A 14,676-nucleotide genomic window follows, 5' to 3' on the forward strand; every position below is an offset into this window, starting at 1 on the left:
TTCATATGAACCAATGGAAATCATTTTATTGAGAGACCGTCTGCTTTTGCAGTAGAATGCTAGGTATGTCAATGGGTAACACAACTGCAATCTCTGACTGGACAGTTTTGACGTAATGGTGAGCTGTTCATGGGCAAAGTTGCAAATTAAACTGCCCCACCCCCAGTCATCAGTTCAGCACAGAACATTTTCTCTTTTAAAAAATGATTTCTGTCCCAGCAAGTAAGCGCTAATAAGAATGAGAAATTTCTGCTGTTTGGCAGAATTCTAACTTTTGGGTCACCAGAAGTCCACCTTTTTTTTTCTGACCTCCACCTGGCCCAGGGATGCTATCCATCAGCCCCTCCCTCTTCAGTCTGCTGCCAATCTGACTCGCCTTTTGTGAGCAGGAGATGGAGAGGTCGTACCTCCAGTAGCTGCTGCCCCCAAGTTCAGCCTACAGAGCATCTTCCTGTGCGGGGCTGTCTTCCTGGCGCTGCCTCCGCTGCCAAAGAGTTGCTGGTGCACGACAGCTGGATGGTCTTGCTCAATCTGAGACTCCGTTACTAATGGAATGACTTGGCCCCCAACCCAACCGTAGCCTGCCACTCAGATTCAGGATCCAGCTTCAGCCCTAGGAGGGAGGAAGATTCTTGGTCTTTGATTCTTTGGCCTTGACCAAATTCTGCCCTCTGCAGCACTGCCTCTGGCTCAACTTTCTCCAGATCCCAATGTTCCTAAGTGTCCGGTGATGGAAGAGGCTACAGTCCTATCTTATTGGATTCTGAACCCTAGGGCTGAGCTAAATCTCCTGGGGAGACAAGTTTACTTACCCCAGCAGTGCAGAATCAAGTGACACCGGCCAAGGAAGAGTCACAGCCGTCTACTGACAGTGGCAAGGAGGAGCCACAGCAGTGGTTGAAGGAATTGTTATTAAAGGGTGAGGAGTGTTGCTTGGCTGCTGCGAGGGGTGAGAGTGTGAGTTGGTGGGCAGGGTAGAGAAGTGGGGCTGAAGCCTGGCATCTGGGTTTCAGGGCTTGGGTTATAGGCCTGGATAACTGCATCAATCAAGGTTTTATAAAGGATTGGCATTTGAATCTAATTTATAAAATGTTACTCTTTTATCCATGGTTATTATTGCTGTTTTTCCACTCCAGCTCCCCCACATTCATGCAGGGATAGTGAAATCCACATAGCAGGGAGGAGGAAGAGTGGATGAGTGAGGGGGTGATGGGGAGGGACGGAGGGTTGAATGCGTGCTGCTAAGTGGGAAAGGGGGATAGGAGTGGGGGGCTGAGTAGGATAGGAAGGCATGTGAATGTGTAGGGGTGGGAGGGAAGTCATGAATGAATGTGACGGAGGTGGGTGGGAAGAGGTGTATGTGTGTGTTTGTGGTGGAGGAGATGAACTGATTACAATGTGTTTGGGTGGGGCGAGAGAGATATCTGACACTAGAAGATATGGAGAGTTTGGCTGATATTTATATATAATTGAACAAAACACAGATTTTATATGATGTAATATTATAAGCTGATCTATTAAAACACAAACTTTGGTAACATACCAAATGTTATTAGGCTGCTTTATTGTTTTATATTTGGTGTCTAGGGTCACAATTTTCAATAGTTATTTATATATACATATATTTATTCATGCTATGTGGGCATCACTGGCATGACCAGCCTTTGTTGCCCATCACTAATTGCTATTGAGTGAGTTAAAATGAATCACATTGGAATATAGTTTGTGAAGCACTGCCATAATCCTTTGCTTTGCATGTACATAATCCAGCAAGGTCATGTTCTATTGTTAATATGGGCTTCATCCTGAATTACATGCACAAACTGCACTGAATGCTGAAAAGCTGAGATCGTTTTGGTGATTTGATACCAATGCATTGTTCCACAAGTGAAGAAAACAGCTGATGGCAAATGCTGGATTATTTCAAATCCCAAAAGGGAAACTTGGAAAAAACTGCCCTCACCTGTATTTAGCAATTTGAAAGGTTTGAAATCCAGAGAGTTATGTCCCAGACGTTTTGTGGTGACTTTTAAAATAAAATAAATGTTTATTAGGCAATAAAATAAACTGGAAGTATCCTTAACTAGGACAATGGCTAGACACAATAACTAATTTCATCTAGTTCCAAACACCTTTATTTCAGTGCCTTCGGAGCTAATTCTCCGCAAGTGTTCCACAAATATCTTAGATGTTTAAAACTATTAACAATCCAGTAACTATTACCATACCAGGCCGCTTTATCTCTTTGGGGTTTACTTCTCGGGTAAAACAAACAACTGGCTTCTCCAGACAGACTTTCTTCACAGACACGGCTTGCTAGGAGTTGAACAGCTATTCCTGCTGTGTCTGAAAAAACTACCCTTGCCTTGATTTAATCAGCTTCTGGTATACAGTTTTTCCCTTTTGAACTTGCCTTATCTGAACTGGTCTCTTCAGAAGTCAAACTTAATTGCCTTCATTTCATGAGGCTGGCTGCCTTTTAGAGTGTAAATGAAAAGTTCACACCTCGTCTCCTCCTTTGAACCTCATTCAAAGCAGTTTATGTTCTGTTCATTGTTACGAGGTTGCCTTAGATAAATATCTATTTGAAGTGTTGCTAGGCTCATCAGTATATCAAAAGCACTAGTTCTATTAGCATAACCAAACTGTCCCTGCCTTAAGCAGCTATTTCCATACTTTTTGAAAATATATAACAGAAAATATTGCAATTTATTGGATTTCCCCTAATATGCTCATGCAATTGCTATTTTTCCTGACAGTCTTGATATTTATAGAAGATAAACAAAGGGAAAACTAACTTTTCTATCCATTTGAATTAATTCCACCCATTTGAAATGGCTGAGAAGCATTTGCATTTCTTTACAGATCATTAAAAAGTGCTATCACTTCATGATTCCTTGCCACAAATTTTCAGACCTTTTTTACCTTTGGTGACTAATTTCAGATTTATTTGTCTTTGGCCACTGTCAATCCTGCAATAAAATCATTTTCAAGTTATTACAATGTTAAGTATAGCTGCAGTTTCTCATTTATGGTACCGAATATAGTGACCTTGTGATCTGAAACAGGACAGAAAACTGTCATTCCTGCACCCACCAGCAGAGAAATAATATGATTTAATTCTGATTATCTGAAGTTGTTCAAATTGGCTCATTTGAATCCGTACTTAGGCAAAATCAGCTGCATTTTCAAAGAGTAAACTGGCCATCATGGGTCCCACTTGTGGAACTAGGAACAGAGATTTGGTATTTTTTATTTCTTTCCGGGGTGAACTGCCACAAAAACTCTGCAGAATTTATGTAGATAGTCCAGCTATCTGTACAATGTAGATTGGTCTACACCAAGCCTCTTATTGCCCATTCATTCATCTTGACTTTGCACACCTAGTGGTGTCATCTCAGCAAAGCAATCTGATGATATCACTTGCCCTCCTTTTAGATTGTAGCCTTGTGTTCCACCTAATTTAGGATTTAACTTCCTGATATCTATTCTGTAACCTGTCGCTACACTGGTACAGGCTCAAAGGATGTGGATTGAACATGTGATTTGGTGAGGGATTTGCCTTCACACTGAAGGACATCAGAGGAACACCATAGAAAGTAATCATTGTAAGCAGAAGGGAACTTTATCTGTCAGTAATGTTATCTCATTTCATTCACGTGCAACATATCTATGAAAGCAATTTTAAAAAAAATAATTTATGGGATGTGGGTTTCGCTGGCTCGCATTTATTGCCCATCCCTACTTTCCCTTGAGAAGCTGGTGGTGAGCTGCCTTCTTGAACCACTGTGCTGGCTTTGAAGAGGGTCCAGAAGAGGTTAACGAGAATGATTCAGGAATAAAAGGCTTTGGTGTTTGAGGAGCATTTGAGGACTCCGGGTCTGTGCTCGATGGAGTTTAGAAAGTTGAGGGGGGATTTCATTGAAACTTACAGAATACTGAAAGGCCTGGATAGAGTGGACGTGGAGAAGCTGTTTCCATTAGTAGGGGAGACGAGGATCCAAGGGCCCAGCCTCAGTAAAGGGACGACCCTTCAGAACCGAGATGAGGAGGACTTTCTTCAGCCAAAGGGTGGTGAATCTGTGGAATTCATTGCCACAGAAGGCTATGGAGGCAAAGTCATTGAGTGTATTTAAGACAGAGATAGGTTCTTGATTGGTAAGGGGATCAGATGTTACGGGGAAAAGGTGGGAGAATGGTGTTGAGAAACATATCAGCCATGATCGAATGGCGGAACAGACTCAATGGGCTGAATGGACTAATTCTGCTCCCATATCGTATGGTCTATGGTCACTGCAGTCACCTGAGGTGTATGTGCACCCACAGTCGGGAGGGAATTCCAGGATTTTAACTCAGCGACAGTGAAGGAACGGTTATATTTTTCCAGCTCAGGGTAGTGAGTGGCTTGGAGGGGAACCTCCAGGTGGGGATGTTCCCCGTTATCTGTTGCTCTTCTGCCACTTGTTTGTCAGTGGTGTAGGGATTGAATGTTTGTGGATGCGGTAGCAATCAAGCGGACTACTTTGTCCTGAATTGTGTCGAGCTTCTTGAGTGTTGTTGGAGCTGCACTCACCCAAGCAAGTGGAGGGTATTCCATTATACTCATGACTTGTGCCTTGTAGATGGTGGACATTGGGGCACCAGGAGATAAGTTACTCGCTGCAGGATTCCTAGCCGTTGACTTGCTCTGGTAACCACATTATTAATATTAGTCTCGTTCAATTTCTAGTAACCCCTAGGAAGTTGATAGTGGGGGATTCGGTGATGGTGATGTCATTGAATGTTAAGGGGGATGATTGGATCCTCTCTTGTTGGAGAGGGTCATTGCCAGGCACTTGTGTGGTTACTAATATTTGTTACTTGCTGCTTGTCAGCCTAAACCTGAATATTGCCCATGTTAATTTCTAGCTTATCATTTTTAAATGTCTCCATATTAGTGAGTAGTAATTATAAATTCTGTGCAGGGTACATGTTTCAGGTGAAGACATCCCCTTCAGTTTCTGACTCCAGTATGACTAATTTTCATTACCATTTTAGAGGCCTCGTCAATAATTTGAACTCAAATTTACTGTGTACTGTATATCACTAAGAGGAAAATGTGTTTGTCAGATGCTATGTAGGTATGGAATATGTCTCATCTTTGTTAGTATGCTTTGAAATTGCTGCTTTGAATATTGAGTAAGAAGTTTAACAACACCAGGTTAAAGTCCAACTTTAACCTGGTGTTGTTAAACTTCTTACTGTGTTTACCCCAGTCCAACGCCGGCATCTCCACATCTTGAATATTGAGGTCAGGGATCCAATGCTGCATGTAGTCTCCCAGCTACCAGTCAATAGGTGGCACTGCAGTACTTAAGTAAATCCACAACAAGATTTCAGTATCTGCAGTAGCAAGACAATGCAATGTAGAATAGGAAATTATGGGCTGGATTTTGCTCTCAAAATTGAGTTGAGATTAATGGTGCTCACCATTACTCATTTGAAAATGATGTCGCAGCTTCAGTTGAGAGAGAGATTCACAGTTTGATCAAGATATTAAAAAATTATGATGTGAGTTGCCCCACTCTTCTCTTGGCTTTGCAAAAAATGTCATTTCATCGTTTGTTTCACTATTGAAAGGGATTGAATAACGTAAACATAGAAACATAGAAGACAGAAGCAGGAGGAGGCCATTTGGCCCTTCGAGCCTGCTCCGCCATTCATTACGACCATGGCTGAGTTGCTGTACTTGAGTGCAAGGTACAAATTAAACTGGCCACAGAAAGTTAAATCTCGTCATTTAAACTGTAAATACCTTTTTAACAATAGGATCATTGTTGTTAACTGTGAATCAACCTCTCTGGCAATGGAAATTAGTTTTGTTTATTTGTTCAGGAGGTGTAGATGTTCATGGCGAGGGCAGAATTTATTGCTTTCCCCTGGTTGACTGAGAAGGTGGTGTTGAGCTGCTCTTTTGAATTGCTGCAGTCCATGTGGTACAGGTACTCCCACAAATCTGATAGGATTTCCAGAGTTTTGACACAGCGAAGACAAAGAAATAACTATGTGCCTCCAATTCCAGATGGTGTGCCTTGCAGGGGAACTTGCAAGTACCGTTCTTGTGCATCTGCTGCCCATATCTTTCTAGGTGATGGTGATCACAGGTGCAGTTGAAGACTGGTTTTCAGATCATTCAGGTTGTTCATGGGATGTGGGCATTACTGGCTAAGCCAACATCTATTAGGTACACCTAATTGACCTCGAGAAAGTGATGGTTCCTTAACTACAGTAACCTATATTTTGTGGGAGCATCCATGTGCTGTTAGAAAGGGAGTTTCAGGATTACGACTCAGCGACAGTGAAGGAACAGTGATATAGTTCCAAGTCAAGATGGTGTGCAGCTTGGAAGGGAACTTGAAGGTGGTGGTGTCCCCATGCATCTGTTGCCCTTGTCATTTGGGACAGTAGAGGTCATAGTTGATGCCGTTGGAAGAGAGTATTCCATCACACACTCCTGACTTGTGCCTTGTAGATGATGGGCAGGCTTTGGTGAGTCAGGAGGTGAGTCACTCGCCACAGCCACTAACTTGCTCTTGTGTGTACCAGTTCAGTTCCTAGTCAATGGTAACCCCCAGAAAGTTGATAGTAGGGGATTCAATGATAGTAATGACATTGAATGTCAAGGAGAAATGGTTGGATTCTCTCTTATTGGAAATTGTCATTGCCTGGCACTTTTGTGTCATGAATCTTTCTTGCCACTTAACAGCCCAAGCCTGAATGTTGTCAAGCTCATGCTGCACATGGGCACAGACTGCTTCAGTATCTGAGGTGTCTTGAATGATGCTGAATATTGTGCAACCATCAGCGAACATGATGGAAGGAAAGTTATTGATAAAGCATCTAAAGATGGTTGGGTCTAGGACACTACCTAGAGGAATGCCTGCAGTGATGTCCTAACGCTGAAATGATGAACATCCATTACCATCTTCCTTTGTGCCAGTATGTGTCCAACTAGTGGAATATTTTGCCAGGACTCCTTTATGTCACATTCAGTCAAATGTTTCCTTGATGTCAAGGGCAGTCACTCTCCCCCTCACCTCTTGAGTTCAACTCTTTTGTCCATGTTTGGACCAAGGCTATAATGAGGTCAGGAGCTAGGTGGCACTGGTGAAGCCCAAATTGAGCATCTGTGAGCAAAGTCCAAGCTGATATAACATGCCAAATCTCATTAGCCTTAATTTGTGGAATAATCCCTTATGTGGCACCTTATCAAATGCTTTTATTTTTGAAACAGTGCACTACAATCACTAGTTCCCACTTATCTATCCTGCTAACCGCAACCTCAGCAACTAATAAATTTATCAAATCTTCTTTCCCTTTCATAAAACTGTATTGACTCTGCCTAATCGAATTATGATTTTCTAAGTGCTCTGTTATCATGTCCTTGATAAATTCTGGCATTTCCTTGGTACTGATGTCAGACCAACTGGCCATTTTCTCCCTCTCTCATTCTTCCTTGAATTGCAGGGTCATGTTTGTTGAATTCCAATTCACGTGGAATCTTGACAGAATAGGGAAGTCTGAAAGATCAAAAGCAATGCTTCTGCTATCCCTCAAACTACCTCTTTAGATGGACATCAAGTCACTAGGTCTGGAAATTTGTCAGTTTTTCATTCTACTAATTATTTTAGTGCTTTTTTTATGGATACAAATTTCTTTAAGCTCCTCATTCTTGCTAGACTCCTGGAAGCTACTTTTTCAGGAATTATTTTGTCTTCTGCCATGGAGACACTACTTGTTCAATATTTTTCCATTGTCTTACCTTTCATTATAATTTCCCCTGTCTCTGCTTCTGAAGGATCCATGTTTACTTCTACTCATCTCTTTTATACATACCTATAGGAGATTTTCCAATCTTTTTATATCTCTCTCATTTATTCTCATATTCCATTTTCTCTTTATCAATTTCTTCTTCATCATTTGCAGAATTCTAAAATTGTCCCATTCCTCAGGCTTGCTATGTTTTTTGACAACTTTTCTGACAAGCCTCTTCTCTCAATCCAATGCTATCTTACTTGTGAGGCACAGTCGTACCATTTTTCTGATGAGGGTTTTAGTCCTTAAAGGGGCAATAATTGTTTTAAATGATGAGTTGTTTAATTGTTTGTCATTACTAATCAACCAAAATATATTTCAATTTGGCTTCCAATGTACCTTAGCGAAGATTCCCTTCATACCTACATAGTCGTTTTGCTCAGATCAAAGCCTATTATTTCAGACTTAACTACATCAAACTGGAATGTTAAGTAAAATTCTTCCACATCCTGATAACTCTTCCCTAGAGTCTCCTCTACCACAGGAATAACAAAATAACCTGTTCCCTAGTTGTTTCCTCAACATACTAATCTAGAAAGCTACCACATCCTGATTACTCTTCCCTGGAGTCTCCTTTACCACAAGAATAACAAAATAACCAGATCCCTTTTGTTTCCTTGTCACACTAATCTAGAAAACTATTTTGTATACATTCAATTAACTCATCTTCCATAATAATCTTTGTAAATTGTGAGAAGGACAGTGTAGAGCTTCAAAAGGACATAGACAAGTTGGTGGAGTGGTTAGATGGGTGGCAGATGAAGGTCAGTGAAGAGTGATTAATTTTGATAGGGAGAACATAGAGCAACAGTATAAAATAAAGGGTACATCTCTAAAGGGGCTGTAGGATAAGGGGACCTGGATGTATATGTGCATAAATCATTGAAGGTGGTAGGACAAGTGGAGAGTGCAGTTAATAAAGCATACGGTGTCCTAGACTTTAATAGGGGAATAGAGTACGAGAGCAAGGAGGTTAAGCTGAACTTGTATAGGAAACTAGTTGGAGTATTGTGTAATGTTTTGGGCTTGACATTTTAGGAACGATATGAACTAAGGAAAAAAAGGTGTAAATACATTGCTCAGTGTAGTCTAGAGATTGCCAACTAGTGAGAAGGATGGAGGAGAACAAATCTGCAGGGAAATTACAGAAAGATGTAAACATAGAGTAATTATAATGGGGAACTTTAATGACCCGAATGTAGACTATGACAGGGCGGCATGGTGGCACATAGGTTAGCACTGCTGCCTCATGGTGCCAATAACTCGGGTTCGATTCCCGGCTTGGGTCACTGTCTGTGTGGAGTTTGCATATTCTCCCCATGTCTGCGTGGGTTTCCTCTGGGTGCTTTGGTTTCCTCCCACAGTCCAAAGATGTGCAGGTTAGGTTGATTGGCCATGCTTAATTGACCCTAGTGTTAGGGGGATTAGCAAGGTTAATATAGAGGGTTTACGGGAATAAGGCCTGGGTGGGATTGTTGTCAGCGCAGACTCGATGGGCCGAATGGCCTCCTTGTGCACTGTAGGGTTTCTATGGTTCTATGGACAGTCGTAATGTAAGGGGCAAAGAGGCAAAAATTCCTAGATGGTGTTCATGACGTGTCCAATCCAACAAGCAAGGATTCACTGTTGGACCTGGTCCTGGAAATAAGGTGAGTCAAGTACATTAGGTGTCAGTGGGGAACAGTTAGGAGACATTGATCATTGTATTGTAAGGTTTAGGATGATGATAGAAAAGAATAGTAGGCAATCGAGAGTAAAACTAATTAATTGGGAAAAAGTCGACTTCAGTAGGGCAAGGATGGAGCTGGGTCGGTTAGACTGGATTGAAAGGTTGGTGGGAAAAACTATACAGTGGGTTACCTTCAAAACAGAAATGGTCCGACATAGTTAAGGTGTATTCCATTAAAAGGGAAATGTAGGTCAAACAAATCCAGACCTCCTTGGATGAAAAAGGAAATAGAAATTAATATAAACCTGAAAAAGTGTGATTATTACAGCAATCAAGTAGAAAATATAATTGAGAACCATAAGGAATACAGAAGGTTCAGAGGGGAGGTGAACAAGCACATTAGAAAAGCGAGGAATGATTATGACAAAAAAATGATTGAGAAAAGACTGGCAGCCAACATAAAGGGGAAACCCAAAGTATTTTATAGGCATATGAATAATAAAAGGTAAAGTCACCATAATCTCAGTTGACCATAGGCCGCTTTCCTCTTTGAGGGGGGAAGAGCTGAATGGTGGTGATTTAACATGAGGATTACCACACCTCATGTGAGGGGCAAGGTTGAGAAGGAAGGCCTTCATGAATAACATCAACTGGTACGGGAATTGAATTCACGTTGTTGGCACCGCTGTACACCACTAACTAGCCGTCCAGCCATCTGAGCTAAGCTGACCCCAAGCTAAATCCAAGTTTAACCTAGGGTGGTAGGAGGAGGAGTAAGGCTGATTAGGGACCTAAAAGGGAATTTACAAATGGAGGCTGGTGGTCATGGATGAGCTATTAAATATATACTTTGCATTTATTTTTACCAAGGAGCTAGATGCTGCCCAGGTCATGACAATAGATGAGGAAACTCTGCTCTATAAAGGTTCAAAATTGCTGAGGAGGAAGTGTTGAATAGAATGTCAGTACTTAAAGTTGGCAAGGCACTTGGATTGGATGCATCCAAATATATTGAACAAAGTGAGAATTGAAATTGCAGGGGCCCTGGCCAAAATCTTCCAGTCTTTATGCTCGGGAGGTGCCAGAAAACTGGAGAACTGCAAATGTTACACCCTTGTTCAAAAAAGGTTTTAAGGCAGCCCCAGCAATTACAGACCAGTCAGTTTAACATCAGTGATGGGCAAGCTTCTAGCAGCAATTATTTCAGATAGAATTAACAGTCACATGGAAAAATGTGTGTTGATTAGGAAGAGCCAGCATGGATTTCTAAAGGGGAATTGTGTTTAACTCAACTTGCTGGAGTTTTTTGAGGAGATAACTAAAATAAGGGTGGTACTATTAATGTGATGTACACGGCCTTTAGAAAGGTATTTTATTCAGCGCCACACAACAGACTAATAAAGTTAAAGTAAAGTTTATTTATTCGTCACAAGTAAGGCTTACGTTAACGCTGCAATGAAAGCAAATAGAATTCTGGGCTTTGTTAATAAAAGCATAGAAACAAGAATGTGGAGTCTGTGCAGAACTTATACAAGACACTAGTTAGACCTCAGCTGGTGTATTGTGTACGGTTCTGTGTGCCACATTTTAGGAAGGATGTGAATGCATAGGGGAGAACGCAGAAGAGGTTTATAAGAATAGTTCCAGGGATGGGAAACTTAAGTTATGAAGATAGATTGGAGAAGTTGAGACTCTTCTCATGGAGCGGAGAAAAGAAGATTTGATAGAGGTGTTCAAGATCATGAGGAGGCTGGACAGAGTAGAAAGAGAGAAACTGCTCCCGCTCCTAAAAGGATCAAGAATGAGAGTGCACAGATTTTAAAGTGGTTTTCAAAAGAAGCAAATGCAATGTGAGAAAAATATTTTCCACACTGCAAGTGGTTAGAGTCTGGACATGTGGTGGAGGCAGTTTCAATTGAGGCATTCAGGAGGGCGTTAAATGATTATTTGACTAAAAAAACATGCAGGAGAATGAAACTAAGTCATAATGCTGATTCAGAAAGCTGGTGCAGTCACGATGGGTCGAATGGCCTCTCCATTACAATTCTGTGAATTACTGTAACACCCTTGTTACAATAGCTTTCGAATTTCCGGATTTATACTCTAATACTAGCCCTGCTGTTAGGAAGGAAGATCACCCTTTTTCAGATTTTAAAATCAGTTGATTTGTATGTGCAGGTCAACAATATGGGATTTTTGTTCAGAATTTGAGGAACACTTGAAATTAAGTAATTACCATGCCAGCAAAACCAACTTTCAATATGTTTTATTTTATTGAAATGTAATTTTTTTCAGTCTTGTTATTTGAATGTGATTTAAACATTTTAACGAATATAACTTCATTGTTCATAAATAAAAGAGAAAGTGCAGCTGCAGATACGAAATAAATGTAAAGCTACAACTTGTACTTACTTAGTGCCTTTCACAATACATTCCAAAGCAAGGCTAGCAAGGTTTCAAAAATAGCAATATTGTGATATTAATTGAAGGTTAAATATTGACCTAAATAGTGGGAGAGCTCCCCTCCCTGTTCTTTAGATAGTACTATGAAATCTTTTATGCCCATTTGAGAGTGCAAGTGGGACAGTTACTGCATTGGAATATCTATTTGGATTATGTGCTGAAGTCACTGGAGTGGGGCTTGAACCCAAGTGAGGTAACTTGTATGCAAAGGCTGGTACCTAGACCCAGACACAAGCAAACTTTTACAGAATTTGAGTTATAACCTTGGTCAAGCAACTACAATTGGTAAGAAGGCCTGCAGACTGGGAAAAAAAATCTTCCTTAATTTATAGCATGTTGTTCTCTGGTTAGTTGCATGCAGGTGAGGGAAGCATTTTGGGCTAGTTTAATTTATCCACCCAGTGGTGAAAGATTAGTTGCCCCTCTATCCCAGTGCATCATATCTGTCTGCCTTGATAAGTCTAAGGTTTTCACATCCGCTACCTTATCGAGAAGACCACTTAAAGTTCATTGCTCTCTGCATCAATTTCTTTCTGTCCAAAATTTGAAAGTGTCCCTTCACCATCAGTTTTAGCTGATGTTCCCTTGTTCTAATATCTTGGCTTTCCTTGAAATAATGCTCTGAGTTTAACTTGACTGTACTATTTGGTATCTTGTGCACTTCTGCCAGATCCACACTCAATCACCTGCTTTCAGAGTTGACAACTTTGATTTCCCTAGTTTTCCCTTGTAACTCAATTCTTTGAGGTCAAGAGTCAGTTGTGTGTCTTTCTCCAGTGTCTCAAAAACTTGTGAATTACCTTTGCATCTTGGCGAATACAGCACTGATGGTACACTCTGAACAGAATAATGTACCATTTTAGTGTGGCATCCTCTGATTAGTATTCCATTGATCAAACAATATTGTTTATTGTATTTGTTTTGTTACTGCTTTATTGTGATATGATGTGGAGATGCCGGCGTTGGACTGGGGTAAACACAGTAAGAAGTTTAACAACACCAGGTTAAAGTCCAACAGGTTTATTTGGTAGCAAAAGCCACACAAGCTTTCGAGGCTCTGAGCCCCTTCTTCAGGTGAGTGGGAATTCTGTTCACAAACAGAACTTATAAGACACAGACTCAATTTACATGAATAATGGTTGGAATGCGAATACTTACAACTAATCCAGTCTTTAAGAAACAAAACAATGGGAGTGGAGAGAGCATCAAGACAGGCTATTGGGATATCAACCGGGATATTGGGTTTATGTCACACTATTTCACATAAATATTTCTGCTTTTTTCCTCCTGAGTCTTTATCATGCGATCCTAGAATCAGAATTTATGTCACACTATTTGTAACTCCCACAGTTGCGTGGACCTGCAGAGTTTCACTGGCTGTCTTGTCTGGAGACAATACACATCTTTTTAGCCTGTCTTGATGCTCTCTCCACTCCCATTGTTTTGTTTCTTAAAGACTGGATTAGTTGTAAGTATTCGCATTCCAACCATTATTCATGTAAATTGAGTCTGTGTCTTATAAGTTCTGTTTGTGAACAGAATTCCCACTCACCTGAAGAAGGGGCTCAGAGCCTCGAAAGCTTGTGTGGCTTTTGCTACCAAATAAACCTGTTGGACTTTAACCTGGTGTTGTTAAACTTCTTATTGTGATATGGCAGGTTAAATGTGGAGGGTGCTATCTTTCTTCAACTTGATCTTTATCTATTTTGCTCCACTCAGTAGATGTGTTATGTCTGGTTTTCTTCAAATATTTAGTGCCTTGTATTGGTATGTATCACATTTAATTTACCATCGTTATGCTATTTACTGATTTTATCCAACTCTCCTTCTGGCTGTTCTTTCTGATTTGGACACTCGGGGCCTAATTTTACCATCATGTTGCGCCCGTTTTCGGGGGCGAAAACTTGGTGAAGTTGGGCGTGAGGCGAGTAGCGCGATCCGCGCCCGCCTCCACACCAGTTCCCCCTTTACCAAGGCCCGAAATGGGCCACGATCAGGACAGCGCCCGAAACGGGCACAACAACCATTTAAATGCATTTGCATGCATTTAAATTGACTTAATGGGCTGCACGCCCAACCTTTATCGGCACTTCCCCCTTTACCACCACATTCGCCCATCCAGAATCGGTGCGAAACAGACATACTCCAGTTAAGTCTGATTCGGACGCTCCAGTTAGTGAGGAGGTAAGTGCCGAGCGTCTGATAGCTCTCTGATTGAGATCGGGTGGTAGGGGGGATGGTGGAAAGGGGGTCCGCTGCCACTCTTCCTGAGATCGGTAGGGGCGAAGGGGAAGGCTGGATCACTGTGCCTGAGATCGGTGGGGGGGAGGAGCCCGTGATCGGTCTGGGTGACGGGGGATTGGGGGATAAGGGGATCAGTAATGTGGGGGTGGGGCAATGCCTGTGGGGGCCAAGGGGAGGCATTATCCCGGGAGGGATGTGGCAGGGGAGCAACATTCTATCATTTTGTTTCTGCGCGTGCGCAGTTGGAGGAGCTGATCGGAGCTGCAGGATTTTGGGCATGTTAAGCCCTGCCCACAGGCTTGTACAGCACGATTTAGACTTGCTGATATTTTTTGCAGGCAGAGTGTGTGGGGGGATGCCTCAGAACAGGTCTAAAAGTTGGATCTGAAATACTCCCAGTTTCAAGTTCGCCCAGCACTTAGAATCAAATGGTAAAATAGGGCCCT

At 41.6% G+C, this 14,676-nt stretch overlaps 1 protein-coding gene across 3 annotated transcripts in view; it reads left to right on the plus strand.

Annotated features, from left to right (window-relative positions):
• The window catches only part of arl13b (ADP-ribosylation factor-like 13b), a 79,516-nt gene that overhangs the window by 17,657 nt on the left and 47,183 nt on the right, over positions 1-14,676 (plus strand). The window lies entirely within an intron of this gene.

The sequence above is a fragment of the Mustelus asterias genome, chromosome 17, assembly GCF_964213995.1.
Source record: "Mustelus asterias chromosome 17, sMusAst1.hap1.1, whole genome shotgun sequence".
In the NCBI taxonomy this organism is placed as follows: Eukaryota; Metazoa; Chordata; class Chondrichthyes; order Carcharhiniformes; family Triakidae; genus Mustelus; species Mustelus asterias.